At 29.8% G+C, this 6,000-nt stretch overlaps 1 long non-coding RNA gene across 1 annotated transcript in view; it reads left to right on the forward strand.

Moving 5' to 3' along the window:
* LOC129969291 (uncharacterized) overlaps positions 1 to 2,387 on the forward strand; it is a 65,461-nt gene extending 63,074 nt beyond the window's left edge. The window contains exon 4 of the long non-coding RNA XR_008784487.1: positions 2,061 to 2,387. This is a non-coding gene — a long non-coding RNA (uncharacterized LOC129969291). The remainder of the gene's footprint in view (positions 1 to 2,060) is intronic.
* The last annotated feature ends 3,613 nt before the right edge of the window (positions 2,388 to 6,000 follow it).

The raw sequence follows: 6,000 nt of genomic DNA on the forward strand, positions 1-6,000 counted from the left end.
GTGAACGCAATGAAACAAACAGGGACATGGTAAACTGTTCTTGACAAAATACTAATATTATCCAAATATATTATTTATAATATTTTTAATTTTTACAAAATTATTCACTTGACAATACTAAAAGCATTTATTTAATCAACTTCCTGCTAAATTTAATGTCCTAGATAACTTCGTAATCTGGTTAATCGAAAATGAACAGTTGAATTAAATGTAATTGCAATTAACAAAAGAAATCACCGTGCTTTGGTTGTTCCAAGTATGTAAATAACATACTACCACGAATAATAACACAGACTCTAAGTTTAGCTATAGAAGAGCCATCATTGATTCATGCACTAGTCTTTACTATAGAAGATATGACCATCATCAGGATTTAGCCATTATAATCACATCATATACAGGAAAAATATGTATTCACTGACGAATTTCCATCAAAATTTTATTCAGATTTGTAATTCTGGAATATGTTATTTACAAGTCTAGTGTAATTTGGTATATGCTAAATTTTAATCCTTTAATTCATGTTTAAACACACACAGAGACAAACATAACATAGAATACACACCCCAGAATACTTTTTTCAGACACAGAACTGACTTTTTTTCGCTCTAAAACGTCGAAAACCGAAACGTTGGATTTAATAAAATATTCCATTAGAATGTTTTAGTAATTAGAATTGTAATTACAACAATATTTATTACAATGTCACATAAAAGGAAAAAAAAAAGTTCTGTCTTCCATCATTTTTTTGTAAAAAAAGATTTTAAAGTAATTATCAAATAGTGTCCTAGCCTTATTAAAATTAATTAACTAATTAAAACAGATGAGAGATACCAGTTAATTTCTTTAACTGTAACTGTGGCTCAATAAACGAAGCAGGTAATATTCTGTCTTTTTTTTTTTTTTTTTAGTTGTCAACCGTATTTGAAACGTTAAACACCATGGGAGAGCATATTTTTAATTAACAAATGCACTTCGTTTATGTTTACATTGATGGAATAATTGTACATTCATTATTCTCTCATTAAAGTTCATTCATTAAGCATTGTTAACATTAATTTGGATCATCTTAATTAGAAGTGATTATAATGTTATGTTTCGCTTTGCTGTTAAGGAAATTTTTTCTCGTAAGTAAAGTTAATGTCTCAACGTAAAATACTTTTTTTAAAAAACTTTCCTAACTGAAATGCTAATTTGTTAAAAGCATTAGTGACATTCTTAATTCTGAACCCAAAATGGAAAGTAACTGAAAGAATCTTCCAGGAAATAAATAAATAAAACAACAATAAAAAAAAACTTTTAAAAGTATATCATCGAAGAAACTCTTAAATTATCCATAATCAAGCTTTATTAATTAAAAAAATTTCAACACTTCATATTTAGGAATAATGATGATGAGAGAATAAAAGTAACACGTTGTTTAGTTATCTAACTGTGATGCCATTAAAATATTTTAAAGAATTTCTGTTAATTTTTTTCACGATTAATTCTTATATTATGTAGCCATTCAAAAACATCAACCGACGTGCCAGTAAGGCGGCTAAGGTATTCTGGAAAATAGTAACAAGATGAATGCAGACGATATTAAAAAGATTTGGCTTCTAAATCCTGTTAGAATGATTCAGCTACGTTAGCTTTAAATTAATATTTGCAAGAATTGCATTGCATTTTTATCTTGTAAATAAGAATATAATATATATAATATAATATTGTAAAAATGTAGATATTGTTTCTTTTTGCAGTTATAAACGTGATTTGTCTCTATTTATAATTTTGTAAATAATTATTGTTTATTTTTTGGTGTTGCTTCTTTTATTCTCTAGAAATCCTTTTGCCATAGTTCTCAAATTACACCACAAGGCTATAATTTTAGTGTAAGAGGGAAGCAATTTTGATTTTTCTTTTCGAATTAAAGCAAACAAAGAGTATTTCTAAAATAAGATCCAGACATGTACAGTTGTAAAAACGTAGATTACTGAACATCCAAAATATCAGACGAATCGATTGTGTTGTCTACTTTCCAGCAAACGATATTATATACAATTTTTTTTTTCTTTTAGGTCTAAATCGAGATTTTAGACGTTCGTATGACAAACGACGAATTGAGAACATGTTCCTGCAGATGTTATTCGTCACGGAAGAACTAGATCTCATTCCATGCAGATTCGCCATTTTCTTCTTCTTCTTTTTTTTCGATTTTGTTTCTGAACGAATAAAATGAAATAGGAGGAACATTTTATTCGCCTTGGAATGCAAGATGAGAAAATGGAATGCTTTAATCTTTTGGCATATTCATTTTTTTTTCCTTCTGAGTCTGTAGAAAATATTTTTCGTTTACTATATTTGAACGTTTTATGCTCGACTAACTTAGAAAATGAAGCTCGTATTTTTCTCCCCTGTTATCACGAGTTGCAATTATTCGTTTGCATGTTAATTAAATGAATATTACGCATTTCTAATGAGAAGTTTAAGTGCGTGCTTTTTTTTTTTTGGAGCTATGAGAAATGCTAGATACTTATAACATTAATTACTATTCCCCCTTGACGACTAATTTGTTCGTCCAGAATCATGGAATTCCAAAATATTAAATGTTTCGAAAAGATCACATAGCTACTGAAAAATTATTCTCATTACGTTATGAAACTGAAAATTTAAAAAAGGCGAAAACTTAAATTTATACGAAAGAGAATTAATTATCTTCTGTCTAAGGCTGCTTGTAAACTTGTTTTTTTTTGTAACAACTCAACATATGTCCTTTTAAAATTGTTGCAATTTATCTACTTTGTTGTATTTCTAGTTGAGACTCCTTTTAAGTTTTATCAAACAATTTTTTTAAAAAGAAATGTACCCATTGAACGAATTTTCTTTTATGTTTTCTCAAATAAATAAAACTAAATTGATTAAAATTTCTGAAATTATGAATTTATTCGGGTGAGAAGAATAAGAATTTTCAAGAATTAGAATTTTCAGGAATTTCAGAACAAGAATTGCAGGTATCTGTAAGTTCTAATACGTTGTTCTTACATTTTTAGCTGCTATACTTAATTTAAGGAGCAACATGGTATCAGTGTGACGTCTACAGAGTCCAAGGCAATGCAAATGCTTAAATAAATATGAATTAATCAATTTGATATTATGAAAAAGAATATAAAAAGCCAGAAGGGCTGCTATTAAAACGTTTTTTTCTTCAGATCTCCTATAACTTATTCATATTAATGCGTTCGACATAATATAAATAAGTAATCGACGTACAATACAATTCTTAAGTTCCTAAAAAAATGACACGTTGTGCGAATATCTACTATAAGAAAAAGCAATTTTCCTAAGTTCTTTGGAAAAAATTAAAAGAGATTCAAATCTTTTGTCCGAAATGTTATCAAACTAAAAACACTATTCTACTTTTATAATGAAGATACTATCCAAACAATTTTCATTAGCTGTTTAACATATTAACAGACAGTAACTGCTTAACTTATGTCTTAACCTCCTAATGACATAGTATATCTTATTTAAAAGATTTATTTCTACCCATACAGGAACATAAAGGACACGAGATATTTCAATGTACCCGAACGATTTTTTTTTTTGTGTTTTAAATTGGTTGCTACTTTGGCTACATATTAAAATATTCTGTTAATCGATTCACAAGTCAGAGCATCAGAAAGGTTCATATTAACAGACAGTAACTGCTTAACTTATTTCTTAACCTCCTAATGACATAGTATATCTTATTTAAAAGATTTATTTCTACCCATACAGGAACATAAAGGAGACGAGATATTTCAATGTACCCGAACGATTTTTTTTTGTGTTTTAAATTGGTTGCTACTTTGGCTACATATTAAAATATTCTGTTAATCGATTCACAAGTCAGAGCATCAGAAAGGTTCATATTAACAGACAGTAACTGCTTAACTTATTTCTTAACCTCCTAATGACATAGTATATCTTATTTAAAAGATTTATTTCTACCCATACAGGAACATAAAGGACACGAGATATTTCAATGTACCCGAACGATTTTTTTTTGTGTTTTAAATTGGTTGCTACTTTGGCTACATATTAAAATATTCTGTTAATCGATTCACAAGTCAGAACATCAGAAAGGTTAATAAGCAGAGGGGGTTAAAGTTCTTCCAAGAGAGCTAGCTGAATTCCCGCTGGTTGAAACTGTTCAGCTCGCCTTGAATTATGGATTCAAATTTCAAAGAGGATCTAGTCCATAAATTATGAGGACGGGACCACTTGAACAGCGTGCCTTATCTGTAGAATTATTCAGAATTTCTAAGCAAATATATTATAAAAAAGCATCACTGCATTGAAAGTTTCCAAATAAATTTGTATTTGAATATATTTTTATCTATTACTTCGATAAGGTTTTTTTTCCCCCTTTCTCTTTCGTATATGTGCGATTTGAATTTTCCAATCTCAAACAAGAAAGTATTTAAGGTTACATGAATTATAAAATTGATGACAGAAAAAAGCTTTTTTTGGCTAAGAGGGAAATTAATTAAAATTTTATCTCATATTATTCAAGAAAATATATAGGTTTAATTTATTATGATTAATAATTAGAATTTATAGCTTAAGCTCACAGTGTTTTTGGGTTATTGTGCTAACAGACACACAGAACGATAACCAGAGAGACAGATACAATTCCAAACATGGGTTTTCTGGACCCAAAGAAAACCTGAAACGTGGAAATTATCAAAATCCATAGGTTCAATTTTTCGACGATTATAATTCTTTTTTCTTTGAATAGGTTACATGCGGCAAAGTAAAGCCTCTTAATAAAGTAAAAGGTTAGTCAAAGCTACCATGAAGCAACTAGGTCCTCGCCTAAATTAAAAATTTGGTGGCTCCAATATATATGGATAACGAAGGGTGACTTCCTGAACTCCTGTTAGAGGAAATTGTTCCACCTGAAGGAAAACTTTTGGCAACTAGCCTGAATCGCAGCGAGCAAGTCATTATGAAAATTACATAGTTCTGCAAGTTGTTGGCCAATACTGGACATCGTCCATAGCATACTTCTTATTATTCTATTCTTTATCACTTACTTCCATGTGTTTTTACTTTCAACGAGTAATAAGTTTCTAGTAAAATCACGCATGCGCAGAAAAAAGATTGCGCATGCGCTAAAAGAATGGACGATAGCAAGTACTTGTCTCGACGGAACAAGTACTTGTTACTGTACAGTTTCTGCGCATGCTGTAATAGCATGTAGTCATGCATTGTAGCTGACTGAATGTACACCCTGCCTTATTTTGCTCCTGGTAGACCCATCCATAGACGAGAAAAGGGAAGTTGTTCTAGATTGTATTCACCTTAAATTATCTCCAAGATTTGAAAATAAGACAATATCGATGCGCTGTAAGAGAATGACAGTGCTTCTTTCTAGTCCTACTTGAACTGGCATGTCCGAGAAACAAAAACTCTTAACTCTTTGAGGCACATAATTTTAAAGAAAATAAAAATCTCAGTTGCATGGAATTTTTTTTACTATAAAAAATGGTTGAAAAACAGTCGTTTCGATTATTTAACATACAACTCAAAATAAGAATATATATATATAGCAATTCAGTAAGTTCGTTTTAATAGAGTGGGACATATATAATCCCATTGCACAGCTTCAAAACTAATATAAAGTATCAAATAATATGTTTTTACTTTTTCGTATACGTAGTATAGAGGAAGTATGGTAATGATCAAAAAATTCTAACTCTTAAGACCACCTTGAGTTCGAAAAACACATTTTTGGAAAATGTTAGTTTGTCTCTCTGTGATAAAGATTAGTCAAAAACACTTTGAGCTAGACAAGACGAAATTTGGTATACGGTCTTCTCACCAAATTTGGAGACTTTTATCAAATTTTGATCAAAATACGTTTAGAGCAAGTCTGTCCGTCAGGCTGTTCGAATATAAGTGAACGTAATAACTACAAAACAGAGAGAGCCAGATGAATAAAATTCGGTACATAGATATAACATCTATGCTACA

The sequence above is a fragment of the Argiope bruennichi genome, chromosome 5 (assembly GCF_947563725.1).
Source record: "Argiope bruennichi chromosome 5, qqArgBrue1.1, whole genome shotgun sequence".
In the NCBI taxonomy this organism is placed as follows: domain Eukaryota; kingdom Metazoa; phylum Arthropoda; class Arachnida; order Araneae; family Araneidae; genus Argiope; species Argiope bruennichi.